Source organism: Triticum dicoccoides, chromosome 2B (assembly GCF_002162155.2).
Source record: "Triticum dicoccoides isolate Atlit2015 ecotype Zavitan chromosome 2B, WEW_v2.0, whole genome shotgun sequence".
Taxonomy (NCBI): domain Eukaryota; kingdom Viridiplantae; phylum Streptophyta; class Magnoliopsida; order Poales; family Poaceae; genus Triticum; species Triticum dicoccoides.
The window spans coordinates 341,142,948-341,158,357 of NC_041383.1; the positions used below are offsets into that span (position 1 = coordinate 341,142,948).

At 45.8% G+C, this 15,410-nt stretch overlaps 1 long non-coding RNA gene across 1 annotated transcript; it reads left to right on the top strand.

Annotated features, from left to right (window-relative positions):
• The first annotated feature begins 12,309 nt into the window (after positions 1-12,309).
• On the top strand, positions 12,310-13,551 carry LOC119367698. The gene is made up of 2 exons (XR_005176400.1): positions 12,310-13,230; positions 13,317-13,551. It is a non-coding gene; the product is annotated as an uncharacterized LOC119367698 (long non-coding RNA).
• The last annotated feature ends 1,859 nt before the right edge of the window (positions 13,552-15,410 follow it).

Genomic DNA, 15,410 nt, shown 5'->3' on the forward strand with positions numbered 1-15,410 from the left:
ATGTACATGACCACAATAATGAGAAAGTTAATAGCATGTACATGACCCGAGAGATGGGTTTATGCGGCATTGACGCCCTCGCAAACAGAGGAGACAGGGGCGTCGACAGTCCGGTCTGTCGCTATCTCGCTAGGGATGGAAGGAGAGGAAACGTGGTGCGCGTCTCCTTGGCGTCTGCGCCTAGTGTTTTGCGGATGGGCCTTATGTTGTGCCTATGCGACTAGCCTAGGATGTAAGGTGGTACTGGGTGGCTGACTTTTATACCGAGCCTAACGAGTTACACGAGTACTCGTGAACTCGGCTCGTTTAACTTGGTATATAAGTACCACCAACATGTCAGCAAGTCAGTAACATGTACATGACCACAATTCCATGTACAATGATACACGACCACAATAATGAGAAAGTTAATAACATGTACATGACCCGAGAGATGGGTTTATGCGGCACTGACGCCCTCGCGAACAGAGGAGACGGGGGCATCGACGGTCTGGTCTGTCGCTATCTCGCTAGGGATGGAAGGAGAGGAAACGTGGTGCGCGTCTCCTTGGCGTCTGCGCCTAGTGTTTTGCGGATGGGCCTTATGTTGTGCCTATGCGACTGGCTTGGGATGTAAGGTGGTACTGTGTGGCTGACTTTTATACCGAGTCTAACAAGTTACACGAGTACTCGTGAACTTGGCTCGTTTAACTTGGTCTATAAACGATCTTAAAAATAAAGGTCGGCTCGACTCCTTATTCTACAAGTTCGAGCGATTCGAGTCGAGTCATGAGATACTCGTTTAGATCGCAAGCTTCGAGCTTTTTTTTCAGCCCTAAATATGGGAATTTTTCCAGAATTGTTGTTTGTTGTTTCCGGCCTCATTTAAATTGGCTAAATAGGTAGTTTTATTATGCTTCACCTATTGCCATGTTAACCAACATTTAATATTGTTTTGTACATAAATGAGGACGAACTAAATAATTGAATGTGGTGTTTCATCAATATGCAACCTGTTGCATATTGATCTCCACTTAAATTGTAGTATTGTTTGTTGCATTTTGCCATGCCATACCTATTTAAACATGCCATGATTATGCTTGAGTGTTTACCATGTCGTTTGCTTCTTTCCGATGTCGCTTCTTAGTTTTGGTAATGTTGCAACCGTGAGAATTTGTTTGACTACGTCGGTTCGTCTACTTCATGGACTCGTTCTTCTTCCTAGCGGGATTTCAGGCAAGATGACCGTCACCTTGGATCTCACTACTATCTTTGCTATGCTAGTTGTCTCTATGCTATCGCTATGTCGCACTACCTACCACTTGTTTATCAAGCCTCCCAATATGCCATGAAACAGCCTCTAACCTTTTCCACCATCCCAGCAAACCATTCTTTGGCTATGTTACCGCTTTGCTCAGCCCCTCTTATAGCGTTGCTAGTTGCAGGTTGTTCCATGTTGGGACATGTATATCTTGGGGATATCATAATATCTCTTATTTAATTAATGCACATATATACTTGGTAAAGGGTGGAAGGCTCGGCCTTTTGCCTGGTGTTTTGTTCCACTCTTGCCGTCCTAGTTTCCGTCATATCGGTGTTATGTTCATTGATTTTGCGTTCCATACGCGATTGGGGTTTATGGGGCCCCCTTTACAGTTCGCTTGGAATGAAACTCTTCCAGCAAGGCCCAACATTGGTTTTAACATTTACTAACATAATAATATTGAATTTAATTAATTAATTTGCATAGGGGGTCGCGTCCCCGAGGATTCTTAATTCAACATAATATAGGGGGGGCAGTGCTGATGGTGTTGGTCCCAAACTGGTAGACTGCGGGGCCACCCCGGGGAATCTCGAGGTCTAGTTTTACTCGTAGGATGTCCCATCTGGCGTACCCTGAGAACGAGATACGTGCGACTCCTATCGGGCTAGGTCGGTGCATTAGGCGGTCTTGCTGGTTTTGTTTCACCATTGTCCAAAAGTCTTGTGAACCGGGATTCCGAGTTAGATCAGGTTGTTCCGGGAGGAGGATTTTTCCTTCGTTGATCATGAGAGCTTGTCATGGGCTAAGTTGGGACACCCCTGCAGGGTTTAAACTTTCGAGAGCCGTGCCCGTGGTTATGTGGTAGATGGGAGTTTTTAATATCCGGTTGTGGAGAACTTGACACCAGATCCGAATTAAAATACACCAATCGCGTGTGTAACCGTGACTGTCTCTTTTCGAGCAAGTTCGGGAAGAGAATACGGTTGGGTTATGCTTGAACGTAAGTAGTTCAGGATCACTTCTTGATCATTACTAGTTGGCGACCGCTTGCGTAGTTTCTCATCTTATTCTTGTATTCGTAAGTTAGCCACCATAAATGCTTAGTCGCTTGTTGCAACCTCACCACTTATTCATTCCATACCCATTAAGCCTTGCTAGACTTGATACCCATGGTAATGGGATTGCTGAGTCCTCGTGGCTCATAGGTTAGTACAACAACAGTTGCAGGTATAGGTAATGCGATGATCTGACACGACTGCAATGCTTGGTTGTTTGGAGTTCTTCTTCTGCTTCTTCTTCGATCAAGGGATATAGGTTCCGGGTCAGGAGCCTGGGACTAGCAGGGTCGATGTCGTTCTTATTTTTCGTTTGATTTCATCCATAGTCGGATCCTGCTCTTCTGTATGATGATTGTTATATATTCATGTATTCATGTTGTAGCTTGTGGCGAGTGTAAGCCTTTATCTTGTATTCTCATCTATTCAGTGCATGGTATGTTGTAATGATATCCACCTTAATATGCACTCGAAATGCGGTTGTGCCCCAATCATGAATTCATCACGTGATTGGGATAGAATTGCATCTTGGGCGCTACAAGCCCTGCCGGAATCACTCCACCACCATCACCGTCACGCCGCCATGCTGCCGGCAATCACATCTACTTCTCCTCCCTCACTTGCTGGATCAAGGAGGAGGAGACGTCATCGAGTCGTACGTGTGTTGAACGCGGAGGTGTCGTCCGTTCGGTACTTCATTGGCTTGGATCGCGATTGGATCGTTACGAGTACGACTACATCAACCGCGTGATATACACTTCCGCTTAACGATCCAATAGGTTACGTAGAGACACTCTCCCCTCTTGTTGCTATACTTCTCCTAGATATATCTTTGGTGTTGATAGGAATATTTTTTTGATTTTCATGCTTCATTCCCCGACATATTTTCTATCTCCTCTGCCTCGGAGTCGACTTCACCAAACTGGAAGACTAGTGGCAGATGATCCTTCTGCGCCATCACGTTAGTGGAGGTCTGCAAGAGGGGAATCGAAGGCAAAGAGTAAGGCCGCCTGTATCAAACAGTAGCTCAGGCGCCATTAGTGGAGAGGTTGGGAGCGAGGCGGACTGCGATGCAGGTCAAAGCGCTCGCTTCCCAGTGAGCCTGCTTAGTGTACAGCTTGCACGCTTCCTGATGAGCCTACGCAGCGGAGGACTGCTTGCATGCCTCCCGGTCAGCCTGTGCAGTAGACTGCACTTGCACGCCTCCTGTCTACTGAAGCAGCTACCCGCACAGCACCTCCTAGCCAATAAAAGTGTGACGCGTGGCGTCACGTGAATGGTTAGCAAAACACCCACGATTTAAACTATACAAACGTTTGAGATGACAATGTGGCAGCTATTTGTTTCAAAATGCCTTTGTTAGCTGTTAATTCATACGCCTTCTCTCAAACTGGACACAAAAAATAGCACTGCATGTTGGTGCCATTTCATGATAGCATTCCAAGTTTCATGAATTTCATACGAGCTTTGGATTTACAGGAATTTAAAAACCAAGTTTCTTAATGTTTGTGGCCGAGCCACGAAGTCGAGGTCTTTGAAATTCATTCTCATTTCTTACACAAACCTAAACATGCACACAAAGACACATATATGATTTTTCTACACTTTTTGGTGCACTGGAGCACGTGCCTATAGTTCAAATCTGCATTATGCACATAAAATGCAACTAAGTTAACGTATAAAATGTCCAAACGAACCCTGAATAATTTTAAATTTTAACACGACACTCCTATTGGTCTATGTTGCCTCCAGAAAACAATTCAAGGCGAGAAGAGGTGACGAATGTTGTTTCGTCCACAAAGGTGATACGTTCCCTATCGGAATTACGGCTTCATGTGAGAAGTTATGGTTTGTGAGAAGCCTATACCAAAACCTTCCCCAAATGGGACAAAAAAATTACCACAACATGTTGGTGCCACCTCATGATACCATGCCAAGTGTCATGAGTTTCAGACGAGTTTTGGATTTACTAGAATTTTGAAACCAAGTATGTCAATGTTTGCGGCCGAGCCACGACGTCGAGGTGTTTGAAATTCATTCTCATTTCTTGTATGGGACCAAAGCATGCACCCTAGGACACATATATGATTTTTCAACCCATTTTAGTGCACTGGAGCATATGCATATAGTTCAAATTTGAATTATGCACATAAAATGCCTAAAAACTCAGTTAATGTATTAAAAATGTGTAAACGAACCCCGAATAATTACAAAATTTAACTAGACACTCCTATTGGTCTATGTTGGCTCTAAAAAAATTCAAGTCAAGAAGAGGCAACAAATGTCGTTTCATCCACGAAGGTGACATGTTCTCTACCGGAACCACGAGGCTTCTTGTGAGAAGCTCTGGTTTGTGAGGAGCATATATCAAAACCTGTGCCAAATGGGACAAAAAAATTACCATAACATGTTGGTGCCATTCCATGATAACATGCCAAGTTTCATGAATTTCAGACGAGTTTTGGATTTAATAAAATTTAAAAACCAAGTATCTCAATGTTTGCGGCCGAGCCACGTTGCCGAGGTGTTTGAAATTCATTTCCATTTCTTGCATGGGACCTAAGCATGCACCCAAGGATAGATATATGTTCTTTCAACCCATTTTGGTGCAGTTGACCATGTGCCTGAAGTTCAAATTTGAATTATGTCATAAAATGCCTAGGAAACTCAGTTAATGTACAAAAAATTCCAAACGAACCCCGAATTCCAAATTTTAACACGACGCTCCTATTGTTCTATGTTTCCTCTAGAAAAGATTCAAGGCAAGAAGAGGAAATGAATGTCGTTTCATCCACAAAGGTGACACGTTTCCTACCGGAACCACGAGGCTTCTTGTGAGAAGCTCTGGTTTGTGAGGAGTTTATATCAAAACCTGCCCCAAATGGGAAAATATTTTTACCACGGCATGTTGGTTCCATTCCATGATAGCATGCAAGTTTCATGAATTTCAAAGGAGTTTTGGATTTACTAGAATTCAAAAACCAAGTATCTCAATGTTTGCGGCTGAGCCACGATGTCGGGATGTTTCAAATTCATTCTCATTTCTTGCACGGACCTAAGCATGCACCCATGGACACATATATGATTTTACAACCCATTTTCATGCACCGGAGCATGTTCCTGTAGTTCAAATTTGAATTATGCATAGTAAATGCCTTGAAAACTCAGTTAATGTATAAAAATGTCCAGAAGAACCGTGAATAATTCCAAAAAAAATCACAACGCTCCTATACTTGCATTTTCACTGTAGATAACCGTTCTAGCAATTCAAACACCGTCTTTTGCCGATGTGACCTCATTCTGTATTTTAAATCAAAACGAAAAATCAAGTACACCACAGACAGTTTATTATCACGAACTGTGTGAGATGCACTACAAAATATCTAGGTGCACCATCTTATATGGCTTACGGGATAAGGTTCGTCCCCTACAGTCCACAGCCAGTGCATCAAGCACACTAGTTCCCCAAATATCATTTTACTATTCAACCGTCGCCGGTCCAAGATGGGGACGTGGACCCGCATCGTGAGGGCAACTTCGGCGGCCCACGCCAGCGAGCGCGCTGCTGCAGCCGCCATGAGTGCGCTCACAACCTGCATTAGCGCGACCGCAATCTCCGACCGGGCAGCTACGGCTGCTAAAACGGGAGTCACTGCAGCTCAGATGGTGGCAGCAACATCTGCGACGGGGATAGCAAATGGCGAGAGCAGCACCATAGTTGTCCATTCTGTGGATGCCGCCTTAGCCGTGATGGAGGCCACCCACGCCCATGTCGTGGCCGGCCACGCACAGCTCCTGGCGATCACCACATAAACCGCATGAAGCTTCTCCGAGAACGGTCTGCAACCCACAACCGAAGAGTTGGCAATCACCGAGAGCATTCGAGCAGTCGTCCGTTCGTTCGCGACATACCTTGCCCAGATGGAACACGTCCAAGCGCAGCTCGCGGCCGCCCACCCCCAGCTCATGGTGGCCTTTTCCAAAGAGACGGTGGACGCGGATGGCGAGATGCTTGTCGAGTATGTTGCGATGGATGCCATGGAGCCCCTTCCCCAGGAGATCGTCGGGCGCGAGCTAGACATGGAGGATGCGGCAAAAGATCGACGGACGCCAGCCGGAGTAGTGGTCTTTGCTTAGAGCGACGGTCTTTTGTTAGAGTAATACTTAGGTTAGCTAGCTCTGTTTAATTGTTGTACTTACTCGATTAAGAACTGTGGGTGTATTGTAGGATCTTTTGTGTACCCAAATTATGCAATGATGTGGATGACCACTATAACCAGGGTAATTCGGACAAAGTTTTGCACGTTCAAACTCATCACACACGGGATAAGATATATGAATTGTTTGTGATGTTCACATATCGTACACAGTGTTCAATAAGGGACCGTGTCTAATGACACTTTGCGCGCAAGTTTTTCGCTGCACCGAGCGAAAAAAAATTGGCTTCCGCGAAAATATCTACCTCCCCCCTCCTCTTGACCAAAAGCCACATTTCCCTTATTTCCGCCTTCCTTTCCAAGTTCAAACCTTCACTGCTTGCTTGCAGCACCGCCTGCTCGCTGGTGTAACACCCGGAGAATCATGCTACAGTAATCTCATGCCTAATGATACTATGACATCATAATTATTCTGATAATCCTCACTTTGCTTCAAACCAAAGTCAAATCCAAATTTGAATGCCAAGTCAAATTATAATTTTTATAAAACTGTAAATTAAAAATGTTCCTTAGGTTGGAAATATTCACTACATAATTACCATTCATTAAACAAATATTTTTGGAGATGTTTAAAAATATCCATGCATTTTAAACAAAGGACCAACGACACCTTTTTAGCCCTTTTAAAATACAATCATAATTTATATTAACTCCGATTGCCCCCAAACATTTTGTGCAGCCCCAAAATATAGTGCTTGAGTTACGTGCAAATTTACATGGTCAACAAAATTCATTTGATAACAGAACCTAAATAAAAACAGGAGCTAATAAATAGAAAATTAGATAATAAAAAGAAGAAGACGAGGTGGACCTAAACTAATGGGCACTATGGCCCATCTAGCAAAGAGGTCGGCCCAACCCACCTCATCTCCTCTCCCTCCCCACGCTACAGCAAACAGGGGGAGGCCGTGGCGGAAATCCACGCCTCCCTGGCCGGCGATGCCGCCGTGGCGGCCATCTCGCGGTTCCCCGTCGTGCTTAAGGCCACCCCTCGCCCCCCTGCAACCCCCAACCTAACCCTAGGACCTCCCCTGTCCCTCCCTCTTTCTTCCCGCGTAGATCGAGCCCGAGCCCGAGACCGTTGTTGCCGCCGCCTCGGCGTTGCCGTGCACTGAGGCCACCCCGCGCCACTGGAGGGTGCCCAGGTGGTGCACCTCCATTGTCTTCGTCGCCTGCACCAGCTGGATCGGAGCGAGGAGCCACCATCTCGTCGTCCGCGCCGCCTTCTTCTTCGTCGGCTGCCGCATGTTGTCGCCGTCGGACCGCCTCTCCGGTCCACCCCGACCCTCCCCGAGCGCGCTAATGGACTCGTGGTGAGCAACTCCTCCGGATCCCCTTTCTCCGCCTCGATTGAGTCGTATTTTGCCGTCCCCGAACACATCCGATCTCCGTAGGCGTACTCCCTCCGTCCCATAATATAAGATGTTTTTAATGCTAATGTAGTGTTAAAAAGTGTCTTACATCATGGGACGGAGGGAGTACGTGCGTGAGCTGCTGCCTGATTCTGCTACTGAACTGATGCCTGCGGCTGCTGCGTACTGCTGGTTGCCGCCGCGTGACCTGCCCGCAGCCGCCGCTTGCCCCCTGCTACCGCCTGCTGTCGCTGCCGCAAGCTGCTGGTGCTGCTCACTGCTGGTGCCCGTCGCTGCTTCTCCTAAGCACTGCTCCTGGCTGCTAGCGACTGCTGCTCCTAGATGCTGCTGATTGCCGGCTGCTGATTCTTCCTACTACCGCTGCTAGTTGTTGTTCCAGCCGATGCTAGTTGCTGCTAGTGGCCATGGCCGTGGCCATGTCCAAGCTCGTGTGGTGTGCGTGTGTACGCACAACCACCGCCGGCCGGCCGTGCATTTTATCTTAGGGGCTAATCACCAATTAGTTTAACTACTAGCCAATGACAGTGGCCCCCCACTATTAGCTAATTTAATTTAATTAAAGTCTAGTTAACCATAGCCAATGACACGCAGGACCCACAGAAATTATTCACTGGTTGACCTAGTAAACAGCTGATTGTACTGTTGACCTGACCTGGCCCCACATGTCATTGACTGCGGCTGAAACACATTAGGTGACAAAAGTAAATTTACAATTTTAATTGTGAAATTAATAATAAATCTAGAGATTTCAGAAATGTTTAAATCTTTGTAAACCGTAGCTTGGATGAAAAAGTTTATACATGAAAGTTGCTGAGAACGACGAGAGGAATCCGAATACGCGATCCGTTCGTCCGCCACACGTCCCCAACATAGCGAACATCAAACCTTTTCCCCCCGGTTCGTCTGTCCGAAAATGCCTAACTCCGGATGTTTTCCCTCTTCGTCTGTAACGCGTAGCCCTACGTTAGGCCACCCCTAGCACCGCGTATTGCCATGTTATGCTTTGTGATGCTTTGATTGCCCTGTTATTTATTGTGTTCCCCCTCTGTTACTTCTTTCCGGTAGACCCCGAGACCGCTACCGATGCCGTTGTGATCGACTACGTTGATGATGGCTCTTCTTCCGTTTACAGCAGAGCTTCCAGGCAAGCACTCCCCCTTTGAACATTCCGATATCGCCTATTCTCTTCTCTTTTATGCTTGCATTAGAAATTGCTGCTGCTACTGCTTTACCTATTCTGATACATAGCCTGATCTTGTAACCTGCTATTGTTACCTACTTGTTTATCCTAAACTGCTTAGTATAGGATGGTTAGATACCCATCAGAGACCCCATGTTGACCCAACTGCCCCGCTGGATTATTAGAAGACCTGATCAACAGGATTGAAGACCAGGACCTGGCACAGCACAACACTCCCCTTAGTTGTACGACACCGCCGCGTTACTATCGAGTGCTGAGGGTGATACCTCGTTAGCACTTCTGATGCTAGCTCTGTGAAGTAGTTACACAGTCGTGGTCATCGAGGGTGATTTCTCCTTTTCCACTTACGATAACGACGCTGTCGTGCAACACCTCAAGTGTGAACCTCGAGGATGATTTCCTCTTACGTTCACCTTGATGTTTACATCAGGTGGGAATCCAACGAGGGTGATGCCTTGGGTTCCTTCTTGATGTGGTAGCCACACTGATTGCCTTTACATTACCATTGTTACTGATTAAAGTGGATAAAGACGGGTTGGCCCTGAGGGGGTACCCGGGCGAGCATGTGATGCGAGTGATGTGAAGGCGGGTTGACCTGGAGGGTGCCCGCGAGTTAATGAAGAGGCATGGCCGGGCATTCTTAGCCCTTGCCGCAAGTCCTCGAGATGGGGCGACGGGATCACATCGATCGTGAGTCTCTGCTCGTTACCATGCACTCCTAATCCACTAACGGTTTGGATATTTGATTTGAGGGGCCTCTGGCCTGATAGCACTAACCACCACGGAGAATAAGTATGGGCACTCTACATCGTATGTATCAGCCGAAAGCTCACTGACGTCAGCGATGGAGCGGCGCGCGCCGGATTGGACTGCGTAAGCACCTGCCATATATAAAGAAGGTTGTCAGGTCTGCTCACCGGCCGCCCTCGCAACGCGCAGGATTGCAAAGGACGATTGGCCCATGACTCCTTCGCATTTAGGATGTAGACCGGTGTGCTGGCCTCTCTGTTGAGCCTAGGTAGGACTATGGTGTGTTGATCGGCCGAGGCCGGTCATGACCTGATGGTGTGTCCGGCCGGAGTTGATCGAGCGTGTTGGGTAAGTTGGTGCACCCCTGCAGGGAAGAAAACATCTATTGATAGCCTGTCCTACGGTAACGGACGCTCGGAGTTGTATCCCGAGCTATAGAACTAGAACTGGATACTGAATGTTGAGGCATGTAATGGATATGTGGCTCCGAGATTGCTTTCCCGCAGGGAGTCGGGGAAGGATCTCTGGGCGTTATTTCTACAACATGTTTGTTAAATATAAACTGCTATTCTATACTCTTCTGATTGATGCAAGATGCTTGGAGCCGCTTGAAGATGCTAGTCTTCGATGGGCTAGGCTTTCCCCTTCTCTTCTGGCATTCTGCAGTTCAGTCCGCAGATGCTACCCATTTCATTGATACTGATGCATATGTAGTGTAGATCCTTGCTTGCCGGTACTTTGGATGAGTACTCACGGTTGCTTTGCTCCCCTTTTCCGCCTCTTTCCATTCTTCTCGGATGCTGCAACCAGATGGTGGAGCCTAGGATCCAGACGCCACCTTTGATCATGATTTCTACTACACTGAGGGTGCCTACTACTACGTGGAGGCCGCCGATGACCAGGAGTAGTTAGGAGGCTCCCAGGAAGGAGACCTTGCCTTTTCGATCGATGTTGCTTTTGTGTTAGCCTTCTTAAGGCAAACTTGTTTAACTCATGTATGTACTTAGATAATGTTGCTTCCTCTGACTCGTTTGTTTTCGAGCTGATGTATTCGAGCCCTCGAGACCCCTGGCTTGTAATATAAAGCTTGTACTATTTTAATTTGTGTCTAAAGTTGTGTTGTGATATCTTCCCATGAGTCCCTGATCTTGATCATACATATTTGCATGTATGATTAGTGTACGATTGAATCGGGGGCGTCACAGCTGGCGACGCTCATTCCCGCTGCCCGGCCTCATCGATCTAGGCAGGAAATCCACACCCGACCACCATCCTTCTTCTCCTTCTATGTCCCACATGCCCCGGTCGCCGGTGAAACACCTTCCACCCAAATCACCGACCCATCCTACAAATAAGCGCAACCCTAAGTCATGGTACACGCAGTATAGTCAGGAGCTCAAGGAGCATTTGGCAGCGGAGAAGCAAATCGTGGCCGAATGTGCCGATAAGGTCGCGATGGCTGCTATTCGTGTCGACCCCCAAATCTTGGAGGAGCACCTCGCCATCGAGGCCACCGTCGACGCCTCGCATGCCAATGCCACCATGAGGTTGACTGCTTTAAACGACAGTTCATGGCGTTTTCTTGAGGCCACTGTCGGTGCCTTCGATGAGGACTACGCGGTGTTTTCTCAGCGTGTCCGTGCTTACCTCAACTCTAGAGCCAGCAGGTTGGTTCCCAGAGCAGCTCAGGTGACTCACCACTACGAGGAGGGCACCCACGATAAGGAGGCCTCGCCCTCTTCCAAGTCTAAGGAGACAATCATCAACGATATCTCCGATGATGATGAGTAGCATGTCTTTTTAGCTCACTATAAGGACCTATGTTCAGCTAGCTAGCTACGTCAGTTAAGAATGTTCGGTTTACCTTTTGCATGTGCTTCTCCTACCTATCCTTTACAAATTCTAGTGAATTGTCCTATGTATTGTTACTATGCAATCTGATCATCTAGTATATATGTTCTATATATCGTGCAATGTGGTGCTTAGTTAACTGATTGGTTAATTTGTTGTCTTGTTCAGTTAACTGTTTGGTTCAATTCTGCATTATGATGTTCAATTCTCGTGAGTGCAATTTTGTATTGTCTTGCATGTGAGAAATAAATTGAATTTGGTTGTACAAAATACATGAGAAAAAATTTATAATTGCTATATTTTCAAGTTGTTAAGCATGCTTGGTTTGGTTAACTGTCTAATCTTCTAGTATTTTATATTTTGCAATGTGATGCTCAGTTAATGTTTGGTTTCATTTGTTGTGGTGTTTAGTTAACTGTTTTGTTCAATTCTGCAATGCGATGTTCAATTGTTGTGGGTGCAATTTTGTATTGTCTTGCATGTGAGAAATAAATCGAATTTGGTTGTACAAAATACATGACAAACAAATACAATTGCTATATTTCCAAATTGTTAAGCATGCTTAGTTTGGTTAACTATCTGATCTTCTAGTATGTTATATTGTGCAATGTGGTGCTCAGTTAATGTTTGATTCATTTGTTGTGGTATTTAGTTAACTGTTTGGTTCAATTCTACAATGCGATGTTCAATTTTTTTGAAAAAAAACACCCACTTTATTAATTGGAAATAATGGTTACATCTTTTGTAAGAAGACGTACAATATTCTCCATAGGCTCTCAAACCAATCTCTAGTTACAGAAATTTTTGCTACCCTAGCAAGTTCATGACCAACTTTATTAGCCACCTTATTACAATGTTCAAATCTAATCAAAGGAAAATCACATGCCATGAAGTAGCAATCGTCGAAGATTGCCACCGCCGCTCCCGCAGATTGTCCTCTATTCTTCATTCTGTAATGTGATGTTCAATTGTTGTGGGTACAATTTTGTATTGTTACGCATGTGAGGAATAGATAGAATTTTGTTGTACTAAATACATGAGAAGCGTATACAATTGCTATATTTCCTAGTTCTTAAGCAGACTTGGTTTGGATAAATGTCTTTTCCATGTGGCTCGAATTAATCCGCTGAATTTGCAATGTGTTTATTTTTTATCAACATATTTTACTTATAGTATGCCAACACTCACTTAATCTGATCAATAACTACCTTATATGTGTTGCAAGGAAACAATGGAAGGCAGATGTTTACCATTGAGGTTTGCACAGGGATGTTCCTTTGTCTAATAGCATATTATTGTGCAATTGCAGGAACCATTTTAATATTTAAGTTTTTAACAATTTGGTCTTGCACATGTAGGTCATGATGTCAGAGCTTTTGACCCATTGTTCAACCCATTTTGTATATGGAAAAATGAGATGTCCATGAATATAAGTCGATTCACGAAACTCAGAAAGATTGTTAGGATAAGAAAACTAGCAATGAAAAACAATAAGAACTTTGTCTTCACAATGAAGAAGATATCAGTGAACTATATGATGGTACTAACTCTTATACCTTGTTGTTTTTATTCCTTTGCGCCATTTCAAAATTTAGAGAAGATATTTATGTATATCTTTGGTTTTAGGCCTTTCCAAAGCAGTACAACCGCCCAGAAAGAGCGGTGCAACCGCCCCAACTACCGATCCGCCTGGGCTCGTTTCGGATATCTAAGCGGAACAAGCTCTTCCGCGCCATTTTTATTTATTTCTGTAAACCAATCCGATCTTTTTTCTTTTGTTGTGTGTCGTCAATGGACAGAACATGCATGCGCCTTATCGTGTATCGTTGAAGTCATGGAATAGATGGGGTTTTAACATTTTCATATGTAGCAAGAGTAAGAGTAAAGATAATCAGTATATAGTGAACATTGATTGGCAGATAGAAAATGTCACATATTAACCAAACGGAAATATACAATCCATCAAGAAAATAATATAATATTCTACTTATTCAGCATAAGACACCGCATCACCGGCAAGCGACTCGGGGATCCCTTCTCAGCCGTCGCCGGCTCAATTAGTTTGCCTCCCGTCTCGTCGCCATCGGAGGCCACTACATGCAAAGCTGGCGCTGGGGCCAAGGACAGTGGGACGCTCTGCGGGCAAGGCTCCGACTCATTCCATAGCAGATGAAGGATCTTGTGACGGCAACGCGTGATGCGGTTCTCGTCACGCTTGCGCTGTCCTGGAGGAAGCCATTCTCCGTCGTTCCCTGCGCCCGTTGTAGCAAGCGCAAGTGCAAGATCTAGTGACGGTGCACATGGTTTGAGCGCCTTGTTTTAGACCCGAGTGCCAATCCGGCGACAACACCTCTGATCGTAGATCTAGGGGTTGGTCCATGCCAGCTTGCCTTGGTCCCGAGCTCCTCATCTTCGTCGCTCAAGTCATGTTGGCCGCCTCCAGTTCCCTCGTCCAGATTGGGCATGGCATGGTCGGGGTCCCCATTGTGGGTCGATGGGCGCTCTGGTCCTTCCATGGCAGATGAAGGTGGTTCTTCGGGCTAGGTCAACCCTGACAGCAGTTATGTGTGTGGTCACTTTGGCATGCAGCGACAGCTATGTTGCGAAGTGTGGTTGCCATCGAAAGATTTTGTGAGAGTTCCATATTTGCAAATCCAGTGGACTATGAACGAAGTCCTGATGCAGAGGGATGGTTGTGCAGCGCCGACGGTCAGATCGCAGGTAGCTGTTGGCCGCCTCCAGTTCCCTCGTCCGGATTGGGCATGGCATGCTCGGGGTCCCTATTGTGGGTCGATGGGCGCTCTGGTCCTTCCATGACAGATGAAGGTGGTTCTTCGGGCTAGGTCGACCCTGACAGCAGTTATGTGTGTGGTCACTTTGGCATGCAGCGGCAGCTATGTTGCGGAGTGTGGTTGCCATCGAAAGATTTTGTGAGAGTTCCATATTTGCAAATCCAGTGGACTATGAACGAAGTCCTGATGCAGAGGGATGGTTGTGCAGCGCCGACGGTCAGATCGCAAGTAGCTGTTGGGATCGCGGAAAAGTGGTGGCACCAACACATAAGTGACTTTGGTGGTGGTGCTACTTGAGTACCCGGTCTCGAGCTCCGAGGTGAAAGCCTAGGTCTGACCCGAGTTGGGTATACCCGGCAATGGCGGTGTTTTTACGTCGTTACCTTGTTGAAGGAATTATTCGGAATGCTTGGAGTGATTCTTCAAGGTGAAAACTTAGGGACCCGGTGATGGTGATGCTTGAGTTTCGCTTCCTTCCTGAATGTGTTGTTGTTGAAGAACCTCGTCGTCTGTGTGGTGTCATGAGATGATTGCTGCATATATGGTCATTGCTCTAGTTTGCCCATCGCAGATCTGATCGCTTTGGGGCTTTTTCCTTTTTTTTCGTTGCCTACACATACCTTTGGTCCTATATGACTTTGGTATTTGCCAGTGTGTTTTGTGTGCATGAGTTGGTGTTGACTGTGTGCATTCTAACTATGCAGAGATTGGGTGTATGCTCATTGTGTTTGTATTCTTTTGATACTTCATTTTGAGTCAATACAATCCACCCTTTAAAAAAAACAGCATAAGTTGATGTGTTTTATTTGGATCATATAGAATAAATATGTAAGAGGTGAATACTAACCAAATTTCTAGTGAAAGACATCTTATATATTCACATAAAGGTAGAGTTTGGTGATTTCTCTTCTTGGCTCACGGCAGATAT